This window comes from Engystomops pustulosus, chromosome 5, assembly GCF_040894005.1.
Source record: "Engystomops pustulosus chromosome 5, aEngPut4.maternal, whole genome shotgun sequence".
Taxonomy (NCBI): domain Eukaryota; kingdom Metazoa; phylum Chordata; class Amphibia; order Anura; family Leptodactylidae; genus Engystomops; species Engystomops pustulosus.
The window spans coordinates 126,434,522-126,447,938 of record NC_092415.1 but is presented as its reverse complement, the minus strand read 5'-3'; the positions used below and the strand labels follow the sequence as shown (position 1 = coordinate 126,447,938).

General features: G+C 43.3%; 1 protein-coding gene across 3 annotated transcripts in view; it reads left to right on the top strand.

The window, feature by feature from the left end:
- The window catches only part of GALNT1 (polypeptide N-acetylgalactosaminyltransferase 1), a 418,536-nt gene that overhangs the window by 42,248 nt on the left and 362,871 nt on the right, over positions 1 to 13,417 (top strand). Inside the window, exon 1 of one of the 3 annotated variants that reach the window (XM_072152987.1) lies at positions 13,147 to 13,170. The exons of the other annotated variants lie outside the window; for them this stretch is intronic. The gene's annotated coding sequence lies outside the window, so the exon portion shown is untranslated. Of the gene's footprint in view, positions 1 to 13,146; positions 13,171 to 13,417 lie in introns of those variants that run through there. 3 annotated transcript variants of the gene reach the window in all.

Below are 13,417 nucleotides of genomic sequence, written 5' to 3'. Positions count from 1 at the left end.
ACACAGAAGGGCTCAGAAGGGAATGAGGGGCTTTGGCCTTTTAGAAGCCAGATTTGACAATCATCCTTTACATGTGTCAGGATGCATTTGGAGAGCCCTAGTGGTACCAAAACAGAGGGGAACCCCAACAAGTGTCGCCATTTTGGAAAGTGCACCCTTTAGAGAATTTAGCAAGGTGTAATATGTGTATTTTCCCCTACAGGTGTTTGCTTCAATTAGGTCCCTAAAAGGAAAAAGGTGAACATTTTCCCAAAAAAGTCACTTTTACGGCTAATTTTTGTATCCCATAAGGCATTAAAGATGAAACAACCCCAAAAAATGTGTACTAGCATTTCTCCCAAGTATAAAATTGCCCCACACATGCAAATAAAATGTTGTATGGGTACGCAGTGAAGCTCAGAAGGGAAAGAGGGGCGTTGGCCTTTTAGAAGCCAAATTTGACAGACATCCTTTACATGTGTCAGGATGCATTTAGAGAGCCCTAGTGGTACCAAAACAGAGCGGAACCCCAACAAGAATCACCATTTTGGAAAGCACACCCCTTAGAGAATTTAGCAAGGTGTAATATGTGTATTTGTCCATAAAGGTGTTTGATTTAATTAGGACTTAAATAGATAAAAGGTGAACATTTTCTTATAAAGGTCATTGTACCCCTAATTTTTTATAGCCACAAGGGATAAAAAAATGTAATAACCCCCCAAAATGTGTAAACCTATTTCTCTCAAGTGTAGAAGTACCCCACATGTGTATATAAAATGTTGTATGGGCGCACAGTAAAAGGAAAGGGGAATGTTTGCATTTTAGAAGCCAAATTTGACAGAAATGTTTGACATGCATTTGGAGAACCCTAGTGGTATAAAACAGAGAAGAATCCGAAAAGTGTCCCTAATTTTTGAACGCACACCCCTTAGAGAATTTTGCAATGTGTAATATATGTATTTGCCCCTACAGGTGAATGATCCAATTAGGCCCTAAACATTAAAAAGGTGAAAATTTTCCTATAAATGTCACTTTACCGCTAATTTTTGTAAGCCACAAGGGATAATATATTAAATAACCCCAAAAAGGTGTAAAACTATTTCTCCCGAGTGTAGAAGTACCCCACATGTGCATATAAAATGCTTTATGGGCGCACAGTAGAGTAAAAGAGGGATGTTTGTCTTTTAGAGGCCAAATTTGCAAGAAATCCTTCACATGTGTCAGGATACATTTGGAGAGCCGTAGTGGTACCAAAACAGAGGAAAACCCGAAAAGTGACCCTAATTGTTGAATGTACACCCCTTGGGGAATTTAGCAAGGTGTAATATGTGGTGTAGTGTAATACACGTGGTGAAATAAGCATTTTGAACATATAGGTGGTTTCCAAATACGATGTGCAATGGAGTCCAAGATGGAAATTGCAATTATTTCTGGAAAGTTCAGTGCCCGTTATGTGGCGCCCCTAATGAAATAATGGAGGGGTATAGGGAGCAAAGGGACCTAACAGTTGTTACAATTATTCATTTTACCGAAATTAATTCACAACAGCTTGGGCGTGAATTGTGAATGTGTTGCGTATAAGGAGGTAGAATATACCAGGGGACCAACTAAACTTTTGTCACTCTGGAGTTGTCGCAGGTCTCTTAGTAGTATGTTGTGTCCATCCTAACTCCTCTTTTGGAACAGACTCTTTATTGAGTCCTACCATTAGAAGCAGCAGAATTCACCGGGAAAATGCTGTCCTAGCAAAACACAGGAACATCTAAACCAGAGATAATGGGGCCGCGTCCTTCTTGTCCCAATATTAGTTTCCTAATATCTTCCTCTTGAAAACGGAGAAATGATACGGCAGGACGTGCACATTGGAACAGCTCGTAAGAGTTGTACAGCATAATCTGTACAATGTGCACGGCCAGCGCTTTTGTACCATATCTTCGTTTTAGTAGGGAAATTATAGCCAAGTGTTGCTCTTATTCACCTTAGCGATGCCCATTGTGACGAATATTGCTGCTTTTGGCTGGACCAAATCGACCAGCCAATAGCGACAAACATGGACAGAGGGGGGCAACAAAACCCCTCTGGACCGCAAGGCAAAATTGGTGGCTGTCAGGAACAGCCGCCACCCTGCCCCGATCACCGTGTCTACAGACATGGTGACCGGTATTACTGACGTCATAAGTAAATACGCTGCTATTGGCTTGTCTGAATTGATGAGCCAATAGCAGCGATAATAAACTGGGGGTGTGTGGGGGGGGACGTAACCCTTCTGGTCCATGGGGCAGGATGGATGGCTGTCAGGAACAGCCGCTGTCTTACCCCGATCAGTGAACAGCCGCCGTCTTACCCTGACCGGTGTTGGAAAGTCACTACCCGCCGCACCGTTCTATAACAACGCTCGTTGGGAATAGGCTATACAATCTTTATTTTTTAAGCAATTTAGACACATAAGGGCTTATTTTTTGCGAGATGAGATGCACTGTAAAAAAAACCTTCATTTTAGTGGGTTTTTAGCTTATTGAAGCAATTTTATTAACTTTTTACGTGTGGAGGAAAATAAAATCATCAATTCTTGTTTTGGATTTTTAGCATTTTTTGGGGGGGTGTTCACTGTACCATAACAATAATATATTATCTTTATTCTACGGATCACTACGATTACGGTAATACCTCATTTATATAGTTTTATTTTTATTTGTCCAATTTTATTGAAGGAAAACTAGAATAGAAAAAATTGCATTTGTTTTTAGTATTGCCATTTTTATAGCGGCATAATTATAGTATTTTTTAGTTGACGGAGCTGGTTGTAAGCTTATTTTTTGCGTGACAAGTTGCTCTTTTTATTGGTATCATTTTGGTGCTTGTAACTTTTTCGGATCACTTTTTAGAACCTTTTTTGTAAAGCAATTTGATAAAAAGTTGTAATTTTTGGCAAGTTTATGGGGTTTTTTTTTTTACCACGTTCACCGAGTGGGTCCAATTATGATTAGGATTTATTGTACACATTGTTATGGACGCAGCGATACCAAATAAGTGGTTTTTTTTCGTGATTTAGTGTTTTTTATACTTTATTACTTGTGTAAAGGGAAATGTGGTGTTTGGGGGGACTTTCACTTTCTTTTATTTTTATTGTAAAAAACGTTTATTTATTTTTACTTTTTTTTACAGTTACTGACATCTAAGCTTGAACAAGTGATCTTCTGATCACTTGTTCAAGCTTTTTTACAGGTTACACAGTGCAATACAGATGTATTGCACTGTGTAATGTAAGACACTGAGCATGCTGCGCATGCCCAGTGTCTTACAGCCGGGTCCTGCCAGGAGGCAGGGACCCGGCTTCCGGAGGAAGATCTCGCAGCCCCGGACACCGGCAGTCCCGGGGCTGCGATCGGAGCAGCGGACCGCCCCCGGTAAGCGCCGCGGGGGGGTCCGATTCAACTTCTATTAGATTTAAATGCCTCTGACACGCCGCGGTCAGCGCGACCGCGGCGTGTTAGGGGTTAACACCCGCGATCGGAGAAATCTCCGATCGCGGGTGTTAGAGGCAGGTGTCGGCTATAATATATAGCCGACACCCGCAGCTTCTGGCGCCGGCTCCGTTCCAAATATTGCCATCTTTACCCCTTTTTTGTTTTTGTGTTTTTATTTTTTTACTCCCCACTGTGAAAGAGCTCTGTGTAAAAAATTGCACTTCATAGTGATGGTATTTAATATCCAATTCCCTGTACTGGGAAGTGGTAAAAAATTCCAAATGCAGTAAAAATGGTTAAAAAAATGCCTTTGTGACATATTCTTGTGGGCTTGGATTTTACAGCTTCCACTGTGCACCCCAAACGACATGTCTACTTTTTTCTGTGGGTCAGTACGATCGCAGGGATAATATATTTACATAAGATTAATAATGTTTGTATACATTTACAAAAACTAAAAACTCCTGTACTAAAAAAAAGTCATTTTGCCATCTTGTGGTGCTAATTTTTTTGGCGCTTTTTCATACATTGGCGTACAGAGCTGTTTGTGGTGTAATTTTTTGTGATATGAGATGACTCTTTCAGTGCTACCCTTTTGAGGACTGTACAGCCAGTTGACCACTTTTTGTAAGATTTTATTATATGTTGCAAAATTGCAAAAAAGTGGCATTTTCAACTTTGGATGCTATTGTCCATTACGGGGTTTAACTCATATGTGGTAAATACAAAGAAGGGGCAGGGTGAAGGATTGGGGAGTCCAATTTGGGAGGTGAATTGTAGGGCAAAGTGGTTGTTGTGGGGTGCAGGCACAGATGGATTTGGTATCACCCATATTGACAGCTGTGTGTGTGTCCACATATACACTTGCCTCTGTCCGCAGTGCTCATCACCTGCACGACCCGGCAGCATAGCACCCGGTTACATTGTGCATAGGGTGCTTACTGTGGGGTTGTCCTGGCTTCACTGGCCGCCTTGTGCAGGTGATGAGCACATCAGATACAGGTAATGTGGCCACAGACAGCTGTCATACAGGCTGATTTGGGACACTAAACCACAAGTATGTATAATTGGTTTAGTGTCACCTGACAGGACCTCTGTAAGGCTGCATGCACACTGCCGTGAGTCCGCCGCACGGTAGCACGGCGGGCACACGGCAGCGCGGGGAGAGGAGCAGGTGGTGAGCGCAGCTCACCTCCGCCACTCTCCATAGCGATATATGACCACGGCGCCGTGTCCTATCTTTTCCCGGGCTACGGAGCGGTACGGTGCCGCATGTGTGCGGCACTGTACCGCTCCCGTAGGGCGCCGCAAGCCCATAGAAGTGTATGGGGGACGTATGTCGGCCGTATATACGTCCCCCATACTGTAGTGTGAATGCTGCCTAAGTGTGCACATCTCTGCGTGTGAGCAGCCCCAGCAGCTCCTGACCTCTTCCTGACCTGTGCTCTGCTGCTGTCGGCTCCGTTCTGTGACCTCACTCCTCTTCTCTTCCCACTGTTTCCCGGGCTGAAGAGGAGGAGGGGCGGGCACTGATCGTCTACTACAGTCTCACTAAGGCAGAGCCGACCAGCTTCAGGCAATGGACGGATTCTGGCTGGAGCTCCGACTTTGAGACTGGGGAGATGGTACGCATGCCTGCAGAGAGGTTCGCCACTCCTGTAAAGTGATGCCCTGGTACAATACGTGATGTGGCCTCACTTCCACAAGTGCTGGGAATTCCCTCTTCCTGGACTTCAGAAAGAAAGTAATTTATTACCACTTTTTGCAATTCCAGGAAAGTTCCCCTCTGGCCGGCATATCGATGCAGCACGTAAGCATTATACAATGCCATCTGCATGAAGTGCACGGCCAGCTTCTTGTACCACACCCTCGACTTCCGCATTGCGTATGGCTGAAGCACCTAGTCTGACAAGTCCACCCCTCCCATGTACTTGTTATAATCTAAAATACACAGTACAGATAGGATAGGATCAGGTATGGAGGAAAGCCTAGTCAGTCCACATGTGTGGTGGTTTTAGCTTGTAGTATTATTGTAATTGGGCTCCCCACTTCGCAATGCCGCACCTAAACAGTGCCACAATACTATTCAATTGGAAACCAAAGTACCCCTCCACACGGGAAGGGAAAAAGAGGGCACTAATACAATGCACAGTATAAAATATCAAATGCTTTATTATTATGCAAATACATAATGCAGTTAAAAAACACAAGAAAAAACCATGGAAATAACAAATGTGGCCTCACCGTGGAGGATATCCACAGGATACAGTACAGTACAGGGTGGTGGAGTACAGAAACAGAAAAAGGGCAGTCTTACACCAGGCAGAGTGGGGCTGTAGTCTATATGTGTAAAATCTGGTAGCCAGCAGGAATAGTTCCTGTAGGGGTAGTTCGTGGTCCGTGCAAATGCACACTGTAAGCAAATGGCCCCTAGATTGTAATCTTACATGCCAGGGACCCTAAAATCAAGCTGCCAGTTCTTACCTATTGTTTATAATTGCGTTCCACTGCCTGGGAAGACCGCCTGCCCCGACGCGCGTTTCGGCTCGGGCTGAGCCTTTGTCTGGACATCGGGAATGAGCCGCCGGTGTTTTGCGTTAATGTAATGTAATGCGTAATGCGGTGGTTGAGGGCAGTAATTGTCCAACCATTTAGCCTTGCAAGTGAAAGACAGACACACTTGTAAAAATGTTTAGCAAGTGTGGGGTTCTTTCACACTCCTGGGTTTTTATTTTACTTTGCAAAGCTCTGGTTAAATATTGCATAACCATGTATATGTATTAACTCCTTCCCGCCGCGGCCCTTTTTCGATTTTGCGTTTTCATTTTTCACTCCCCACATTCAAAAATCTGTAACTTTTTTATTTTTCCATGTACAGAGCTTTCTGATGGCTTATTTTCTGCGTAACAAATTACACTTCAAAATGGTGGTATTTAATATTCCATGCCGTTTTCTCGGGAAGCGGGAAAAAAATTCCAAATGCAGTGAAATTGGTAGAAAAACGCATTTGTGCCGTATTCTTGTGGGCTTGGATTTTACAGATTTCACTGTGCACCCCAAATGACATGTCTACTTTATTCTTTGGGTCGGTACATTGACAGCACATTGTAATGAATGGGTTAACCCGAAGTAGCTTCGGGTCTTCGTGAGACCCGAAGCTACCATGGCGACGAACTGCCGCTCCCCTATGACGTCACGGGGAGCGCCGATCCACAGAAAGACATGATTATTGCCGGGTTCAATGCCGATTATACCAAATAGATAGAATGTACTAGCATTACAATAGCTTATTTGAAAGCAATTTGCTGAACACAGATATTGTTTTCAGAACTTTTCACCCGTTTGGCATGAGTTAGATTGCCTGGGGTGTTATGTATCCTGAATAAGGGTGATGTCACACATGGCTTTTTGAACCCGGTTTTGGTCCGTTTTTAAGCAGTCCGTGTGTTTACAAAACTCATCCGTTTTTGACCAGTTTTAATTACGATAATTCGTAAAATCTGTCAAAAACGGATGCATTTTCAAAAAAGCATGCGTTTTTGCAATGCATGCGTTTTTTAACAGACAAAAAAGGTTTCAAAACGCCATGTGTGGCATCACCCAAAGGCTGGTGCCACACGCACCGCTTTGTCTGCGTTTGAAACCGCAAACGCAGACCAAGCCGCACCCACCGAGCGCATTGGTGTTTCTATGGAAACGCCTGCAATCGGGAACAAGCCATCGGTTTTTTATATTAAATGAACGCTAAACACTGGTGGCTCGTTCCCGTTTGCAGGAGTTTACATTGAAATGCTGATATGATCGGGTCGCGGCCAGCCCCGGTGGGTCCGGCTTGGTCTGCGTTTGCAAACACAGCCAAAATGGCACGTCTGACATCACCCCTAGGGTGATGCCACACACGTCGTTTTGAAACCGTTTTTGGTCCATTTTTAAGCAGTCCGTTAAACGCATGCGTTTTTTGAAAACTCAACAGTTTTGGACAGGTTTTCCAAATTTGCGCAATAAAAAACTGACAAATGCATGCAGTTTAGGAAAACCTGTCAAAAATGGATGCTTTTAACGGATTGCTTAAAAACGGACCAAAAACGTTTCCAAACGCCATGTGTGGCATCACCCTTATATTGATAATATCATCCCTTGAAAGATCGGTGTCCGTTTCTTTTCATTTCTTATAAAAATGCACAGGTGAAATGCTGTGATTATACATATACCCACACATACATGGAGGACCAGCAACTTTCAGTGTGATATTGCTTCTACATGCAAAAAAACTGGTATTTATCAAAATGTAATATTCTTACTTGTGCAGACAAAAATGATGGTCCCTGATAGAATCTTTTTAATTTTTCAACTCCAACTGAAGTCCTAGTGATATGGGTCAGTACTGAGGGTGCGTTCACACGTTGCAGTTAAAACTGCATCGCAATTAGTTTGGAGGTGGTTTTAGGTGCAGTTTTGTCAATTTCACAGGTGAAAGACTTAAATTGAATCGGTGAATTTGATTTTGAAGGAGAAAGCTGTTCCACAAATCTCATTCACCTGTTGATTTGATGTCTTTCATTTGTTAAAATAAGTACCGTATACTCGTGTATAAGCAGTGTTTTTCCCCACGGGCGGCGCCTAGTATGACGTCAGCAGCTGCGCATCATACTATGCGCCTGCCGGTTGGGGGAGGGGTTTGGCGACGCCCAGCAGAAGAAAGAAGACTGGCGCGGAAGCCAGAAGACGAGCCGCGCGGACATGGGGGGAGCAGTGCTGCACATCAGGGCCACAGGAGGGTGAGTATATACGTTTATTTATTTATTTTTTATGCTGGGCAGGCTTTATTATGTTTTATATCAGTTCTAAGGAAAGGGGGGTGATTTAGAATTTTTAATATTCTATACATTTTTTAATTTTTTTTTTAACTTCTACGGTTTCTTAGACTCTCTAGGGTACATTAACCCTAGATGGTCAGATCATTCCTACCATATACTGCAATACTACTGTAATACTGTATTGCAGTATATGAAGTTTTTGCATATGATTCATTACAATGAGCCACTGGTAGAAACCATGCAGCCTCGGGTCTGACGAATACCTGAGGCTGTCATGGCAATCGATTGCCGCCCCCGATGACATTCGGTGGAGCGAAGATCCGAGGAAACATGGCGTCGCCCATGTGCCGCCATGTTTTTAGTGCTGACGGCAGCAAAGAAGAGGTGAACAGCCGCGATTGGCAAGCACCGACCGTGGGTGAAAGTGATGGGTCTTTGCTGCAATATTGCATCATTGAATAATATCAAATGTCGCAAAAAATGACACCACCCACAGCTCTGTACAACAAAGTATAAAAAGTTATTGGTGCCAGAAGATGGCAAAATCAAAAAAAAAAATTTTGTACAGGAGGTTTTAATTTTTGTAAATGTATGAAAACATCATAAAACCTATACAAATTTGGTATCCCTGTAATCGTACCAACCCAAAGAATAAAGTTGACATGTCATTTAAGGCGCTCAGTGAAAGCCGTAATATCTAAGCCCATAAGAAAATGGCAAAAATGCGTTTTTTCACCATTTTCACTGCATTTGGGATTTTTTCCCAGTACATGGCATGGAATATTCAATACCATCACTATGAAGTGCAATTTGTTACGCAGAAAAGAAGCCGTCACACAGCTCTTTACGTGTAAAAATAAAAAAAGTTATAAATTTTCGAAGGTGGTGAGTGAAAAATGGAAATGAAAAAACAGGTCCTTAACCGGTTAAATACCTGTGCAAGCCATTTGCGCTAAAAAGAATGTGCAGAAAAAACTGGCGCAAGGACCTTGATAAATTTGCCCTGAAGTGCAAAGTCAGACAAAAAACATGTACAGTGGCTTTAAAGGGGTTGTCCGAGTTTTGAAAAAAAAAATATATGTGGCAGGGAGCGGGCTGCCTAAAACAATAAAGCTGTACTTACCTTCCGGTGCCCTCCCGTATCCATCGCTGCTGTCGCTCCGGTCCAGGCGCCATGTAAACTAACATGGCCGCCGGAGCAGCGCTGCATTCAGCTTCCGGCCGGACACGACAACCTTCCGGCCCCCATACACAATGCTGTGTATAGGGACGGATAGGCGTACCCGGCCACGGCTGGTCGGAAGCTGAATGCAGCGCTGCTGCATTCACTCGGACAACCCCTTTAAAAAAATGTGGTCCAATCTTTAAGATTTTTGCAGTAAACGGATTGATAATGCCATCTACTGATTTTCTTATCTACAGTCTTGATGTACTTTTGTTACAGTAAAACAGCGTAGTCCCCTGCTGCATCCAATTTTGAAAAGATGTCAAAACAGAAAAGGCTAGCGTATAAAATTCCTTTTAAACTGGAGGTAGTAAGATATGCTAAAGAGCACGGAAACAGAGCAGCCTAGAGACATTTTGGGCCACCTCCAACTGAAAAAATGGTACGAGAATGGAGGAAAAAGGAGGATCAGCTGCAAAAAGCAGATAAATCAAAACACTGTCTTTGTGGGCATGCAGCAAAATGGCCACAGTTAGAAGTGGACATAAGAGTGTCACATCACAGGGATAATGGCCTTTCTCTTTCTGCCAATATGATCATATACGAAGCCAAACGACTTGTTGCTGAGAAAGGTATTGGGAACTTCTCTGGATCACCATCATTGTGCCACAGATTTATGAAGAGATGTGGTCTTGCTATGCGCAACAAAACTAGAATTGCACAAAAAATGCCTTAAGAATATGAGTCTAAGATTGATCAAGTACAAATTTGGGAAAAGACACAAAGGAAGAAAACGGGCTTTGAATTAGGCCAGATTGGGAATATGGATGAAGTCCCTTTGACATTTGATGTTCCATCAAATAGAACTGTGGATGTGAAAGGTGTTAAAACTATCGCTGTGAAAACTTCAGGACATGAGAAAACACATACAGTTGTCTTGTCCTGCTGTGCAGATGGTACCAAACTTCCAGCAATGCTGATATTCAAAATAAAAAACATGCCAAAATAGTTGATTCCACGAGGAGTCATTTTCCATGATTCCATGGCATGAAAATATGGATAGAAAAAGTGTGGTCCAAACATCCTGGAGGACTTTTGAAAAAACCTGCACTATTAGTGCTTTACCAATTTTGGGCACATATTACTGAAAACTCAAAAAAGAAATTTAAAGAAGAGAAGACTCATCTTGCCGTGATTCCTGGGGGGCTTACGAGCCAGTTGCAACCACTGGACGTTTCTATCAACAAACCAATTTAACCCCTAGGCGCACCTGGACGTTCTAGTACGTCCCGGTGGCTAGATGCTTAGCGCACCAGGGCGCACTGTAAGGTCCTGCTTCTGGAACTACCAGAAGCAGCAGCCGTCAGCTGTCAATCACAGCTGACACAGCGCTGTAACACCCGCGATTGGAGCCGACTCCACCCGACACGGCGTGTAAGGGTGTTTCTGCAATGGATTGGATCCCCCGATCCGATCCTCTTCTGGGCTGCCCCGAAAACTGCCATGTGCTCTGGGGCGGCCCGATGTCCGAGTCAGTCAGATCCCTTCCGGGTCTGACTGTAAACTGTCTGAGCATGCATCTGCATGCTCAGACTGTTTACTTTTTCATTGTAGAGCAGTGTATTGGACTTGAACCAATGATCAGAGCATTGACACAGATTTGAAAAATGGGACCGCGTCCTTAAGGCCAAAAGAGTCCCGTAGGGGTTAAAGTTTTCTTGCGAGAACAATTGAACAAATGGATGGCTGCTGGCAATCATGACCTGACACCTACTGGAAGAATGAAAATGCCCACTATCACACAAGTCTGTTAGTGTGTGAAATCAGCATGGCAATCAGTAAAAGATGAAACAGTTGTGAAATCTTTCAAAAAATGTGGCATCAGCAATGCCTTTGATGGGTCTGAAGATGGTATTCTATATGAAGAGTGAAAACGGTGAGATCCGTGATAGCGAGCAATTCAGCTTTCTACATTCAGAAAGCAGTGATGAAGATTTCTGTGGGTTCGATAAAGACTTCCCTCATTTAAAGGGGTTGTCCGAGTTCTTTAAAAAAAGCTAAAAGTGGCCGGGACAGGGCTGCTTAAAAAAAATAGAGATGTACTTATCTCCCGGTGCCCTCCCGTATCAGTTCCGGCCGGACCCGACAACCTTCCGTCCCCCATACACAATGCTGTGTATAGGGACGGATAGGCGTACCCGGCCACGGCCGGCCGGAAGCTGAATACGCTGGATACGGGAGGGCACCGGGAGGTAAGTACATCTTTATTTTTTTTAAGCAGCCCTGTCCCGGGCCACTTTTAGCTTTTTTTAAAGAACTCGGACAACCCCTTTAATGTCTCTATTCATTACAGTAATGATAGCTGTTGAAATGTTGTTTCTTTATTATGTTACTTTATTAAATATTTTAGCACACCATTTGGGGAAAAAAACATTTTTTTCTTATTTTTCCTCCTCTAAAACCTAGGTGCGTCCTATAGTCTGAAAAATACGGTAATAAGTTATATTTTACAAGTGACTAATGAGCAGTACAGTACATAAAAGCATAGTGGGTTAAATGTCGATTTCATTGTTCTGTCACTTAACGGCCACCCCTATTTGGTATGGTTGCAGCATTAAGAGCACAGGACTGGGATTTGGTAACAATGATGTTCTTCATCACTATGACACATTTATGCCCCTTATGAAAAACCCTTTTTTTTGGGGGAGGGGGGGCAAATCAACCCAAAACTAAAAATATTTTCATAAACTGCCATTCGAAAGCATTGCTGCTATCCCTACATTGTCCCTCTCCATACCTGTAAACTCCAAAAATCAGGTCCTAAAGCTGTATGCAAATTACCTAAGATGGGTACAATGAGTCATTATTGTATTCTTAAGTCCAGATTATTCATGTGTGGGGCACAGCCAACTCCCCCCCTCCCCCTTCACAGTGCCTGACAGCCTCTAGATCAGTGGTTCTCAACCTTTGGGTCGCGACCCCGGCGGGGGTCGAACGATCAAAACACAGGGGTCTCCTAAAGCCATCAGAGCCACGATTTTATTGCATTTTTTGGCACGAATACAATATTCTTGTACATGGTTTGGGGTCACCGCAACATGAGGAACTGTATTGCGGGGTCACAGCATTAGAGAGGTTGAGAACCACTGCTCTAGATTGTCTCCTGGTGCTGGCTGCCTCTGTCTGCTTTCCAGTGACCATGCCTCCCTGCAGCCTGTGTGTGTAAGATACTCCTGTACACCTGGCTGTATCCTGTAGCAGTTGTAACAGCTTGTTGTTACTGATAAAACAATGTCTGTGTTTCTTGCAGGCAGCAGATAAGGCACAGACACTAGCAATACTTTACTATTCATTACACACAGACATTAGCATGAGAAGGAGATGGGAGGGGTAACAGAGTTTACATTAACATAATAAAGAAAAGATTTTAGAATGATTAATATATGAATTTAGCTACATAAAGTCTGGATTGTAAGCTGCTCAAATAGGTAGTGTTGACAGAATTGGTGTCAGAGACCCGATGACAGGTGTTGGTACCTCCCACACATCAATTAGGGATTGTGGGCCTGCATTCTCTGTATAAAACCTGCATATCTTTATTTCCAGACCCCTGACACACTGGGAAGAGAAAACAAAAAAGATTAGGAAGCCACAATCTATTCACCACCAAAGGGGCAGCATAAATGGATACAGTGGAGTAATCGGATAGGGAGCAGGAAAGATATACCACCTCTTACACAAGGTAACAGCATTGTGTTCCCTAGTGCTAAATCCAGGACAGGGAGTTAATGGTAGAAGAGCAGCAGGAATACTATTGGGTCTGTGAGTGGTGTTGCTGGAAGACATCTAACAAATTGATTTCCAAAAGAAAAGATCATAAATGAGACTGGCCCGGGACTATTTTACATCTATCCAGCTTGTTATCGGGTACAGTATTAAAGGGCATCAGCCACCAGGATCAAAGACTGTATGCAAATGAGCCTGAGGGG